Genomic DNA, 14293 nt, shown 5'->3' with positions numbered 1-14293 from the left:
CTCTTTTTGTTTTCACAGCAGTTTCCCTCGTCTTTTATGTACTCTTCTTTATCTCTACCTCTTTGACTTCTCATTATCCCTTAATGTTCAGTAGAAAGAGCACAGGGCTTGGAGTCAGGAAATCAGAATTCAAATCCTTCTTCATACAGCTACTAGCTGGGTGAGGTTGAGCAAGTTATTTAACCATCTCAGTTTCTTCATCTATAAAATGGAGAAAAAAGCATCTTTTTCTAACATGTTTTTCATGCTGAAATGCTTTAACACAATAAATATTTTGCAAACCTAAAAGTGCTATATAAATACTAGTTATGATTGTTGTTCATTGCTATTCTCTTTCTTCTCAATTTATCTTGAATTTACTTCTCTGTTTGCATGTTGCATACCCTAGTAGAATGTCAAGGTTAAGTTTAATTTTTCTTTTTTCCTGTAGAGTCACAGAATTTAACATAGGTCCTTGTACAAAGTCCACCCTAGATAAACTTTTGATAAATTGAATCCCCATTTTATAGATAAGGAAGCCAAGGAATAGAGAGAAGTCATGGAATCATAGTTTTAAAGCTAGAACGGACATCAGTGGCCATCTGTTTTAATTCTTTCCTTTTACAGATAATAAAACTGAGCTGCATGAAAGTTGTGCCTGGTCTGTGAAGACAAAGAAAGTACCAGAGACAGGTACCCACATGTCATGACACCTGAACCAGTGTGCTTTCCTCATCCACAAAATGTCATTAACAATACCTATCCTCTCTTTCTGCCACATGGAGTTTCAAGGATGAACAAATGAGATAATGCATGCTAAGGGTTGTTTGTAAGCCTTGATATACCACTAAACAAATGAATGGTGCTTTTCTTCTTTCTTGATCTAACTTTATTTTCCCTGATATGTGCTGCTCAAAAAATAACTTCTCAAAACTTTGCTCATTATTTCAGTTCATAATAAATAGCTCCTTAAATTCCCTCTTTTTATGTCACATGTAATTTTGCCAATCTGAGCACCAATAAAAAGCTGAAAATGTGCACTTGTTATTAAGAAAAATCATAGAATTCTATACACAGTTAACAGGAGCGTCCCTTTGGAAATGTAAAGGCTGGTTACAGTCTCCTTTAATCCCCAGAAGGAGGCTAAGGAGAACTGAAATGATATTGAACTTACACTATTAATGCCCTGGCTATTTGGGTTTCATAGCAGGGGATAGATTAACTTTCCAGGGCTGTTGGGCTTACAGTGAGCTCAGCACTACCAGTTGAATCAACAAAGGGAATTCATTAATTGAGCTATGCGATGCCATATAAAAGCGAATGTGAACCTGAAGTGTGCTTCATAAGATTACTCTTAAATTGATGATAAGCTGTAATCTGCCCTGGGCAAATAAAGTCATCCAGGTGAATGGTTGAGGTTATATCGAAGATCATATATTACACTAGGAGAACCTCTGATGCATTCTCTTCCCCTCCTTAACCTTTCAAATGCACAGGTCTCAAGTACGCTCAGTGAGAGGAAAGGGAGAATTCATAAAACCATAAAATTGAGTTGAAAGGGATATTAAAATTCAGCAAATTTAAATTTCTATCCAATTCAGGAATCTTCTCAATAACATCTTTGTTAATTCTTTAGCTAACATCCCTCTTAAATATTGCAGAACTGAACAAGAAATTACAGACATTATGAGTAGCACAGAGGAAATTGGGATTGTGGTCTTCCTCATGTGACATGAATTTCTGTTAATTCAAATAATATCTCTATTTGCTTTGTTGGTAAGTCATATTGTTGAATTTAGTTCAATAATAAAATTCTTAATGTGTACTGAGGACTACCTCTACGAGAGATAAAAAGTGAGCTAAGACTAAGACCCTGCCATCAAGGATTTAGGAATATACAATTTCCTATAATTAAGATGATAATTTAAGTAAAATATCTAAATGATGAAGTACTATCCTTTTAGTGACCATGCTTGTGAGGAGCTAAGGTACTTGATTCTGGCACTTACCTTCTCCAAGCATTCTAATCTTCACTCTGGCCATTTTCAAATCTGCTGGCTAACAATTACTCCTCCCCTCCCCTTTATGTTTTTTTTTTCCTTCTAGGACATCATCACTACCATTTCCCTATGACAAGGCATGTCTGTAGATGACCTTCTATTCTACTCATCATCCCTATGATTTCCAAGACCAAGACAGCCTTCCCTGGCTACCACTCCCCTGTAAGTATTGTTGAGAACCTCCATTAAATAACCTCCTTGACTTTTTGTTCTTGGCACATAATAAATACTTGATAAATGCTTTTCACTCATTCATTCACACATAAAGAGGGGCAACTAAGGTGTTACGTAAGTTGGAGGATTCATTACTGATTGCTCATATGACACATAGCCAATTTAGTACAGAATAATATTTAATTAAGACTCCTATACCTTGGCAGTTGTTTTTTCTTTTAACCTAAGTTTAGGATTTTTTATTTTTGTCCTCATTTGTTCCCTCATTTTACTTTTAAACCATTATTTCAGTCTGCTGGAATCTTCCTAAGTCTTAGTTATGTCACTCTAAGTATATTATTTATGTCAAATTTGTATTGTCCACATATTCGATCAGTATGCCTTCCATGTGAGTCATGGGTAATTATGATGAGCAGAATGGAACTGAGGACAAAATGCCACCAGAGACTTTCTTATTTGTTGACCTCTAAGTGAACCACAATAAAAGAGGTGTCGTCAGCTCATGGATCCCCCTCTAGAAGCTTACCCTCAAATTCTAATCATTTTTTCTTAAAATTGGAAGAGGTCGTAGCCCCATAATTAAGATTCTTCACATGAAAAAGAACATAATATTACTGTCCCTCATCACAGTTTGTTCCCTGGTATATGCTGCATTTTTGCAAAGGGTAAGGGAGAGGACAAGACCACAGCAACCAGACTTCCCAACCTTTTCCATAGCAAGCCCTCAATGGAGGAACCAAGTTCCTCACTTGCTTTGGAATGCATTGACTTAATCTCACCAGTTGTCAGAGAGAATCATGAAACTTTGAACTGAAAAGGACCTTTGTCAGAGAGAAATATTTACTAATAACATACTTGACAAATAGGAAACCAGTCTTCGGCTTGAAGACCTCCAAGAATAGGGAACTTTCAAGACAGTCCATTGAATAATTCTAATTATTAGGAAGTTATTTTTTTTTTCAAAATATCAAGTTTAAATGTACTTCTTTGTAATTTGTAACCATATCTCCTGGTTCTATTCTCTAAGTAAAAAATAAATGAGTCTCATCTCTCCTCTATTTAACAACTCTTCAAAAACTTGAATACAGCTATCATATCCATCTCAAGTCCTCTCTGGACTAAACATCCCCAAAACATATGCAAGGACCCAAGACCTTTTACTATCTTATTTGTCATCCTATGGACTCTTTCTAGCATATCAACAGCTTTTGGAAGCAATAGATCTCAGAACCAAATATAATATATTAAATACATTCTTACAAGGGAAGTGCAGAGAGAGTTTAACTTCCCCCCCCCCCCGCAACCTATATCTTTCTCACTGCAGTCTAAATTTGGAAGGTCACATAATAAACTTGAATCCATGAAACATACGAGATCTTTCCTCCAAACTGGTGACTCACTGTTACTTCTTTCATCTGATAGGCATGCAAAATTATTACTTAAAAAAATCCATGTGCAAGACTATATGGATCCATATTAAATTTCATCTTCTAGGTCTAAGCTCAATACTCGAGTACTGTCAAGTTCTTTTTGGAACCTGACTGCCATCAATCATGGTCAGCATTGTATCATATACAAGTTTGGTAACTATGTATCTATATCTTCATTTACATCATCAAAATATATTAAACAACTAGGAGAACAAGCAACTATGTACAGGGTACTCTGCAGAAGATCTCCTGGGCAGTGACACTGAAGTTACTTTTTCTGAATCATAACATTTGACCCCTTCTGAAATTGTCCAATCATATTATCATTAGATGACATCTTTCCCTTTTTTTCACAAGAATAATATAGAATACTTTATTAAATGCTTAGCTAAAGTCAGAATAAACTGTATCTATAGCATTCTCCAGAACTATCAACTTGATAATCCTGTCCAAAAAGTAAATAAGGCTAATCCAAGATGACTTATCCTTGAAAAAAGTGTATTAGCTATTTATACTCACCACTTCCACCTTAAAGAAGTGGCATAGCAAATCAAGCATTAAGCTATCTATCCGGAAGACCCAATTTCAAATCCTGCCTTTGACACTTATTACTTCTGTTTCCCTGGACAAGTCATGTAACTTTTATTTCAGTTTTCCCAAGTAGAAATGGTAATAGTAATCTCTATCACCTTCCCTGAAAGGTTAATATGATGATAATGTAAAGTAACATAAAGCACTTTTTACAGTGCTTGGAATATGGTAGATACTTAATAAATGCTTGTTTCTCTCCCTCTCCCTCTGCCAATGCATACACTTAGATGTTCAATAACCAACCATCTCTTTATTAATCTTTAATGGAACTCTCCAAGGAAATGAAATAAATTGCAACACCTATAGTTTTCATATTCCATTCTTTTCTCTATCATGATAATCATGATACTTGCCCTACTCCAGTCCTGTGGCATCTCTCACTTTCTCCATAATCTTTTAAATATCCCTGACAGCAGCTCAGCAATCACATTCACCAGGTTTTGAAGATCCTTAAGTCATCTAGGTAAGGTGACTTCAATTCATCAAAAAGGTTATTTTCAGCTAAAAAGTCATTCTCTTTGGTAGAGAAAACAAAAGCAAAATAAAACAGCAACTCAACTCAGCCTTTGTTATGTTGTGAGTTACCCATCATCATTGTTCCTAAGAAATTCTACCTCTTTTTGGATCATGTCATTTCACCCAATTCAGTCCTAACAGTCCTAAAACCTACTGCTCTCTACTCTTCAACAAAATACTCTTCTATTCTTCTTAATTAATGATACTTTTGACATCCTTCCAAACTCTTCTCTCAAGCTATTTCACTCATTCATGTCTAGTTTAGTTTCTTAATACCCCCCCTCAAAAAAAATAACATCAGTCCTTCTGTTACTTCCTGAAGCTACTAAATAACTTCTAGTTTTAATTTAGTTCAAGTTTACTAAAGATTTTAAACCAAAAGGTGGATGACCACTTTCTCAAGATGGTAAACAGCAGAGGCATCACTCATGAGCACAGAGCTGGCAAAACTTCCCAGTGTGGCCAAACCCAATTAAAATGTAACTGAAAAAATATTTAATAGAATAAATAAAAATACAATCAAATATAAAGTTACTTTGTGGATTTCTAAGACTATATGCTGCCAGCAGGGATCAATTTTTATTTGAATTTGACAACAGTGGTGCAGAGGTTATTAATATTATATTCTATATGTGAGATTTTATGATATTATGATTCTGCATTCCAGTGAAATTTCCCTTTGTGGTCTCCATTTCACATCTTTTGCCTTCTTGGCCTCCCTAGTCCTATAGCATTCCAAACTTCTGAGGCAGAGAATGGATACACTGAAACTGCTAGTGATTGTTGATATATTAGGCTGCATTTTAAGATTTCTGAATTACTTCACAATTGTACAATTTGTATCCATGGGAAAAAGAGGTAGTAAATAAAATAGGGACAGAGAAATCCAATAATTTATGCTTACTCTCCAATTAATATTCACACGATCTAGTTAAAACTTAAAGAGATCCCATGACACAGGTAAGTAGTAAGTATTTCTAATAGCAGCCCACATCTACCATATGAACCCAAAGAAAAATAGGAACATTAAGGTAAACACATTTAAGAATCTGCTTCTCTAATAAATTGGATTTTATATTTTCTCCTCTGACCAAATACTTTCTTTTTCATCTGTGACTTTCTTTATAGAGGAGGAGGAAGAAGAGCCATTCAGAGAACCTAAAAGCCAACCCTAATTTGTGACTGAGACCCTGGCCCTGGCACTAGATTCAACACTAATCCAGTAAAGAGGTGCTGTGCTCCAAAGGTACATGTCTCTAAGGTGTGGAGGTCTATGTTTTATTGCCTTGGCCAATTTGATGGTATGGAATTGATATCACAAAGTTCTTCATTTAAATTTCTCTTATTATTTATTACTTTTTAAAGATGAGTGTAAATAGCTTATTTCAGTCAGAATTTGGGTGACAGGATACAAAGGGATTCAGACAAAAATAAAGTAGAATTTAATTTAATTTGTGTAAGCCAAAAAGGAATGGAAAATTTTAATTTTCTCTGAAAATTAAATAAATAAAAAGCTAAATAAAAAGGAGGAAGGAAAGGAGAACCTGCTTAAACTGACTTGAGGCAGAATACAGTGAACTCATTATCCAACTCAGATTTTAAATGAAATGTATGTATAGTAGATGAAAACAAGAAAAACATTATGAGAATGAATAGAAATATTCAATAGAAGGATTGTATAAAGAACATCAAAGTTCAGAATGGAGAAATTTGGCAATGCATATAAGAACAACCAACTGTTTTTGGTTATCCATGTTGAAGGAAGGAGAAGAATAGTTCAACCACACTTAGCTTGGTATGTACCTTTTATACTGTTTTCAATTTGGGGGTACTGTATTTTAGGGAAGTTAGAGTACAGCAGGAATATACATAGAAGAGTTTGAACCAAATTATGAAATGACTGAAGATGGCCTTTTTAGAGGAGCCAGGGAACTTTACTACACAGAATAATTTATAGGAGATACAATAGCAGTCTTAAAGTTACATGGAAGAGAAAGTGTTCATATTTGGTTTGTTTCCTGAAAGGCAGAACTAGGAATAATGGTTGCCATATTGAGCTGAAGGTTTTTAACAATTCTTAAAAAATAGAGATATATACTACAGAAAAATAACTTTGCTTTGGAGGTAGCAAATGTACATCTTTGTATTCTATAAGGAAAAACAGGATAATACCTTATCAATATGACATAGATATAAGAATTCTTCGTCAGGTGGAAATTGAAATACATGATCTCTAGTTATTAGATTCCATAATGCTATAATTCTGTGCTGCCAATCATTGGTATTGAGCAGGCCAATACATCATAGGTTCATAGAATAGGAAGGAACTTTGAAGGTCACTTCACCCAACCTCTACCTTGAAGCATGAACCCTCTCTACAACATCTTTGTTAGGAAGATAGTACCTGCCTGAATCCTCCATTGTTAAGGAAATTTTTTTGGCAGACTACTTCATTGAAGGGCAGCTTTAGATTGTTTCTGTATTTTGAGATGAAATATGCCTGAATCCAAAGATGGGAATAGCCAATCTCAGAGAGGTTGTAGGAAAGCAGTAATATTATTGGATTGTTTATAGAACTGTGAATCATTATAACCACTTTGGAAAAAGAATTTTGAATTATGCAAATAAAATAAGTAAAATGACTATAACTTTTGGCATGCATGTTAAGGCAATCCAAAGGCCACTGATAAAAGGAAAATCCCCATACATGTCAAAATATTCATAGTAGCTATTTTTGTGGTGGTAAGAATTTTGAAGAAAAAAAAAGAAGTCATTGATTGGGGAATGAGGAAACATTAGTTGTGGTATGTCAATGTAAAGGAATAAAGTTGTGCTATAAAAAAGGACATATATGATACACGGAGAGAATCATGGACAAATTCACAGGGAAGGATGCAAAATTTAATAAGCAGAACCAAGAAAACAATATATAGTGACTTTGACAACAACAAAGTAGGAAAGGATAACCACAAGATAATTTAAACTAAATGTTATAAAATTACAAAAAAAAGGAAAGAAACACAACCATGAAGAAATATGAAAAGGCATCCCTACTCTATGCCTTTGAGAAGGTGAGAGGTTCATGGGTGTAGAACATTACACATATTTTCAGACTTTTGGGGGATGTATTTTCATTTTACTCTTCTCTAATCTTAATTTTTCCCTCTTGCAAAGTTCTGCTACAAGGGATGGCTCTCCACAAAAGTATGGGGAGGGAATACTGGAAGGAAATTAAAATACATATAAGAAAAAATGATAATAAAAATTTTAAAAATAAATATGCCCATGGGGCAGCTAGGTGGCACAGTGAATAGAGCACCAGCCCTGGAGTCAGGAGGACCCCAAGTTCAAATCTGGCCTCAGACACTTAACAATTACTAGCCATGTGACCTTGAGCAAGTCACTTAACCACAATTGCCCTACCCTCACCAAAATAAATAAATAAATACATATGCCCAAATACTTGTTTTCACCTCTGGTACCAAGCCCCAAAATGCTAGTATTTCTGCCATATTAAAATCCTTTAAATATCTATGTAGCATATCCTTGCTATTTCTTCTCTGGACTAAACACCATATGTTCCTTTAACCAGTTTGAACATGGTTGAAATTTTATCACCATACTTATCACCTTTGTTTGGATATATACCAATTTTTCAATGACTCTATCTACCTCCCCATCCTTGATTTTACTTATAGGCTTCATATTTATATTAATGAATGAATGAAAACTATTTTAAAAGTGCTTACTCAGTACAAAAGTACTATGCTAAGCACTGGGGATAGAAATAGAAAAGTAAAATAATTTCTGTTATTAAGTAGGTCACATTTTTATTTGAGGAGACTAACTTCCATGTGTGAGTTTTCAATTGCAATTGAGATTGGAAAAGTCCCAGAGTACCTAGGCTACCATGAGTAACTATATGGTAATGCCTCTTCTTTAGTGGTAATTCCACTGAAACAATCATATAAGTTTCTGATGTTGAATGATTTAACAGCATAAAGAACTCTGACAAGAAGAACTCTTTTCGGGCCCTTCTATAGATACAGCTGTAGCACCACCAAGAGCAACCGCTAGGCTCCATTTTCATAAGTGTTGTATCCTAGAATGAAATCTGAGGGCACTGGGCTGGAAGCATTTTTCAAGGTGCTTGGTTTCAGGGTCCTGGGATCTCTCCATTGGAGTGTGAGGGGAGAGAATGGTCCAGGTGGTGGTATTTTGGGCAGTAGGTGTTTAAAAATGTATGGGATATCTACATTGTTTGGAAGCTTGGACTAATTAATCTTTAATTTTCCTTACATACAGCAGATTCTGTTATATCCAACTCCCCCTTCTCACAATACGGCTTGGGGACTGAAGTGTCCTGAACAACTCATGTTGTTGGCATACTCAATCTAGCTCCAAATCCTCTTGGGTTCACTATCTCTCAGCAAATGGCCACCTCTAGAAAGATTCTGATTGAAGAGAAGGAGTTAAAAATAAAATTGGGATTTAGATAATACCAGGACATATTGTATCTTTTCAGAATCATTAGAAGGCCACAAAAATATGTAAATATCACTCTGAGGTTTAAAGTCTCATGTTCCTTTTTACTGATAATAATTAGTCTCCATAAAATCATAGAATCTTAGACATTTTGAGCTCAGAGAGATATTAGAAATCAGAGACACCAACCCCTTCTACTTTCACTGTTTTTTAAAAACTAATTCATGAATACTTTTTGTTTTTACATCCATTTATTCCTGAATAAAACACTCTACCTTCATCATCCTTCAAGATGCCTGTTGTTACAAAAGAGAAAAAAAGAAACTGGAAAAAGATATAGTTTAGTAAAATGATTCAAAACATAAACCATATATGCCATATATACATGGGATATGTATGTACATATATGTGCATATATGTCAAGAGATATAGGGAAGGGAGAGGAGTACATTTTCACAGGGGATGTTTAATGATTTTAACTATGGAGCATTCTGTTCCTTTTTATTTTTCAGTCATAATCATTCTCTCTCTCCCTCTCTCTCTCTCTCTATATATATATACATACACACACATATACATATACAAACATAATGTATGTATAATTTTTGTCTTTTTCTACTTTATTTCACTCTATATCAGTTCCTGTCTTCCCAAACCTCTCTGAATTTTTCAAAACTATCATTTCCATTACGTTCACATGGAACAATTTGTTTAATTGTTGAACTTCTACACTGTTTACTTTTCTTTACTACCACAAAAAAATTCTCCATGAATATTTTCATGTATATAAGGATTTATTTCAGCCTTTGGTCTCCAAGAAACACATGCCTAGCAGTGGGATCTCTGGGTCAAAGAGCTTAGATATTCTTGTCATTTGTTTTATCCTACTTTAAAATTCTTTTCCAGTGTGGTTAGATTAAATCATAGATCTGACAAGAGTGTAACAATGTTTTTGTCCTATCCTAGGTCCTCCAGCATTTATTTCAACTTTTGGCACCTTTGCCAATATGATCTCCTCCTTCCCCCTCTTTTAAAAATGAAGAAATAATAGCTGAAATTTCTATAACACTTCATACTTTGATTCATGTTTTGCATATATATACACTATATCATAGTGACTCAAACTAAGACTAAGAAATAAATGATAGTAAAATTATGATAGAGACAAAGCTACAACCTAAATTTCTGGATTTCTAGTATTTCAATTATACCTCCCTTTTGCAGAAAAAAAGTTCCTCTATATAAAGTAAAAGGATTAGTCTATGTCTTTATACATTTTCAAGAGCATATGGAACTTGCGGGGATGGAGCCAAAATCATTCAAGATGTTGGAGCTACCATGTTAAAGATGTTGAGGGCTTAAATATGATATTCCAGAGGTTAAGGAGCTAGGATAACAAGGAAGAATCACTTACCCAGAAAAACTGACTATAATCCATCAGGGGAAGAAAATATTGATATTTAATGAAATAGAGAACTCTCAAGCATTCCCAGTGAAAAGAACAGAGCTAAATTAGCCTTAGTTACTTTTTTGACAAGGAAAAAATAGGATAGAGGGAGATACATGGTAATTATAACTATGAAAATAATCTACAGCAGGTTTCTCTCATAAATGCCTCATTTCTCAAGTATATAGAGAACTAATTGAAATTTATAAAACCATAAGTCATTACTCAATTGATAGTTAGAGGACATGAAGAGATAGTTTTCAGATGAAGAAATCAAAGCTATTAATAGTCATATGAAAAAATACTCTAAATCACTATTGATTAAATAAATATACATTTAAACAAAAATGAGGTACCACATCACATCTACCAGATTGGCTAATATGACAGAAAAGGAAAATGACAAATGTTGGAAGAGATGTGGGAAAACTGGAACATGAATTCATTGTTTGTGGAATTGTGGACCACTCCCATCTTTCTGGAGAACAATTTGGAACTATGTTCAAAATGTTACAAAATATTGAATACACTTTAACCAACAAATTATTACTGTGTCCATATCTTAAAGAGATCACAGTAAAGGGATAAAAAGCCTATCTGCACAAAGATATTGTAGCAGTAAGCACCCCAGCATCCCCAGGGTAGCTGCCAACACAGGTTCTTAGATCTGCTTTTCTAAAGGAAATCAACTCAAAATGGGTTAACAATCTTGCTTTAATGAATCAAATAACATTTTACATAGTTCAGGAGGAAAAGTCAGCACCCCAAACTTCAAAGTATACAAACAGGTTACAAGCAGAAGTTGCAAGACAGAGAAACATTTCAGCAGACAGGCCCCCAGCTGTCCAATCATTACATCCATACCAAGTCAAAGTTACCAGAGTGAAAAGCATCAACATCTGGGTTTTTCAAAGCCGGAGGGCTCAACAATGGCTTCCCAGAGTCTCATCTAGTCAAGTCACACAACACTTCTCAAAGTGAGCCCCAAAACAGTGTCTCAAATCAGGGTTTATATAGCCTTTTCCTGGCTCAGAGGATATAACAACCCTCTTGACCCACTGACCAATCACAAAGTAGCTCCTGAAAAACAAGCTTCCCACCACAGACTCAAGGAGCACTTAAGCCTAGGGACAGGGAAGATCTTAAATTTACGTTTCTATCACAGATATTTATAGCATCTCTTTTTGCAATGGCAAAGAACTGGAAATTGAGATAGCTGTCAATTGGGGAATGGCTGAACAACCTGAGTTGCATTATTGTGATGGAATACTATTGTACTATATGAAATGATGAGCAAGATGGTTTCAGAAAAACCTGGGATAATGTAAATGAACTCATGCAAAGTGAAGTGAGCAAAACCAGGATAACAGTATTCACAGTAACAACAATATTACAAGGATGATTAACTATGAAAGACTTTGCTACTATAATGAAGCCTGCTATCCAAGGCAATTACAAAGGACCCATAATATACAATGCTATACATCTCCAGAAAGAGAACTGATGAACTCTGGATGCAGATTGAATAAAAAAAATTTTTTTCTGTTTTCTTTTGCAATAGCAGCAAGGTGGCACAGTGGACAGAGTGAGGGACCTGGAGTCAAGAAGACTCATCTTCCTGCATTTAAATGTGGTCTCAGACACTTACTAGTTGTGTGACCCTGGGCATGTCACAACCCTATTTGCCTCAGTTTCCTGAACTGTCAAATTAGCTGGGGAAGGAAATGGCAAACCACTGCAGTATCTTTGCAAAGAAAACCCCAAATAGAGTCACAGTCAGCAATGACTGAAACTGTTGAACATCAACAAAATTTGGATGTGTTTTGCATAATGTCACATGAAAAACATATCAAATTGCTCGCCTTGCCAAGAAGGGGTGAAGGGGTACAAGAGAAGGAGAGAATTTGGAAATCAAAATGTTGTAAAAATGAATATTGAAATTTTCCACATGCATTTCGGAAATATTTAATAAAATAAATAAAAATATTTTTAAAAGAGCATATGCATTGATCTTTATTTTTACGCTGACTAGAAAGAATGGGAATTTACAGTTGTCCTCTCTTCCTCTTTTTCTCTCTCTGCTCTTTTTTTGTTCTCCCCCTCATACACTTAAAATGGTGCTCTCTAAACAGTACTCTGAATAAATATTATTATTTCTAATAGCTGGTTGACTGATGGGGAAAACTGCATATTGTTGCTTTTCTTTTCCAGCATTTTAACTTTTATTCAGAATCACATAAAAATAAATAGTATATTCACCAGGACATTGAATTTTTTCATACTTTATGATAGTATAATAACTACTATAATTCTGTGATTGAAGGTTAAATAAAAATTACTATCAACTTTCCATTTTACAGTTTGGCTACTGATCCCTCGCAACTTTACTATCTTTTTGCTACTTATATTGCTCCTAAAATTCTAGCAGTGTGGAAAACAGAGTAAGCTATACTTCCTGTTTACCTGAAAAGGTATTCTTGCTTGTATCATTTAAAAAAAATAAAACTAGTTATAATAATAACTTGCTTTTTACTTAATACTTTAAAGCTTTTAAGGGCAGCTAGATTGTTCAGTGGATAGCAGTCTGAAAGTCAAGAAGGCCCTTTTCCATGAGTTTTAAATCCAGTCTCAAATACATACTAGCTTTGTGATCCTGTGCAAGTCAATTAACCCTGCTTACCTCCATTTTCTCATCTATAAAATGAGCTGGAGAAGGAATTAGTAAACCATTCCAATATCTTAGCCAAGAAAACCCCAATTGGATCATGAAGAGTCAGGCACAATTGAAATAACTTCACAACATTTGTAAATACACAATTATATGTGTGTATATATGTGCTGTGTAACCACAATGTTAACTATATATAAAATATTAAAACTAAACTAAGACTTTGGGGATATCTTGTACACACATATATTACACTGTTTGATTCTCACAACAACCCCAGGAGGCTAATGCTACTATTATCCTCACTTTACAAATAAGAAAATTGAGGCTGAGAGAACATAAATTACTTGTTCAGAATCACTTAAGAGCCTCAATAAATGCCTGAGACAGGATTTGAAGTCATAGTCCTGATTTCAAGTCAAGCCATCTATTAATTGTGTCATGCTGCTTCCATGATGCAATGATCACTAATAAAATAGTCATTTTTAACATGCCATATGAAAACACAGATGACCCACATAGATCTAGAATTCTTTTAAATTTAAGAAGTATGCAATGAGCACCTACTGTGTGCTCAGCTGTATACTAGATACCCTGAAAGAAATGGAGAAGAATGAACTCTGCTGATCTAGTATTCAGATTTGTACATTTCTTTTCTCAGACTCTGATTTGGAACCATCAGCAATAAAAGCATAAGCCTCAAAGTATTTTGCAGTAAATTACTTTTGCAAGAAAATAGAAAAAAAATTTTTTTACAGAAACTGGATGCTATAGGCAAAGGTCTAAGACATTTGCTCTTGCATATGTGACTCAACCCATGCAGTATTTTAATCATTTTAATGACTTATTCAGATTAATAGTTGATTTCACTGACTGCCACATAGTTGATGTGTAATATAGGGAAGTGACATAGAGCAGGTAAACAAAGGGGGAGGATAAAGTC

Source organism: Petaurus breviceps, unplaced genomic scaffold (genome assembly GCF_028583685.1).
Source record: "Petaurus breviceps papuanus isolate PSGF00001 unplaced genomic scaffold, PetGlider_PUasm1.0 79, whole genome shotgun sequence".
Taxonomy (NCBI): domain Eukaryota; kingdom Metazoa; phylum Chordata; class Mammalia; order Diprotodontia; family Petauridae; genus Petaurus; species Petaurus breviceps.
The sequence above is the reverse complement of the archived record's forward strand: the minus strand, read 5'-3'. Positions refer to the sequence as shown.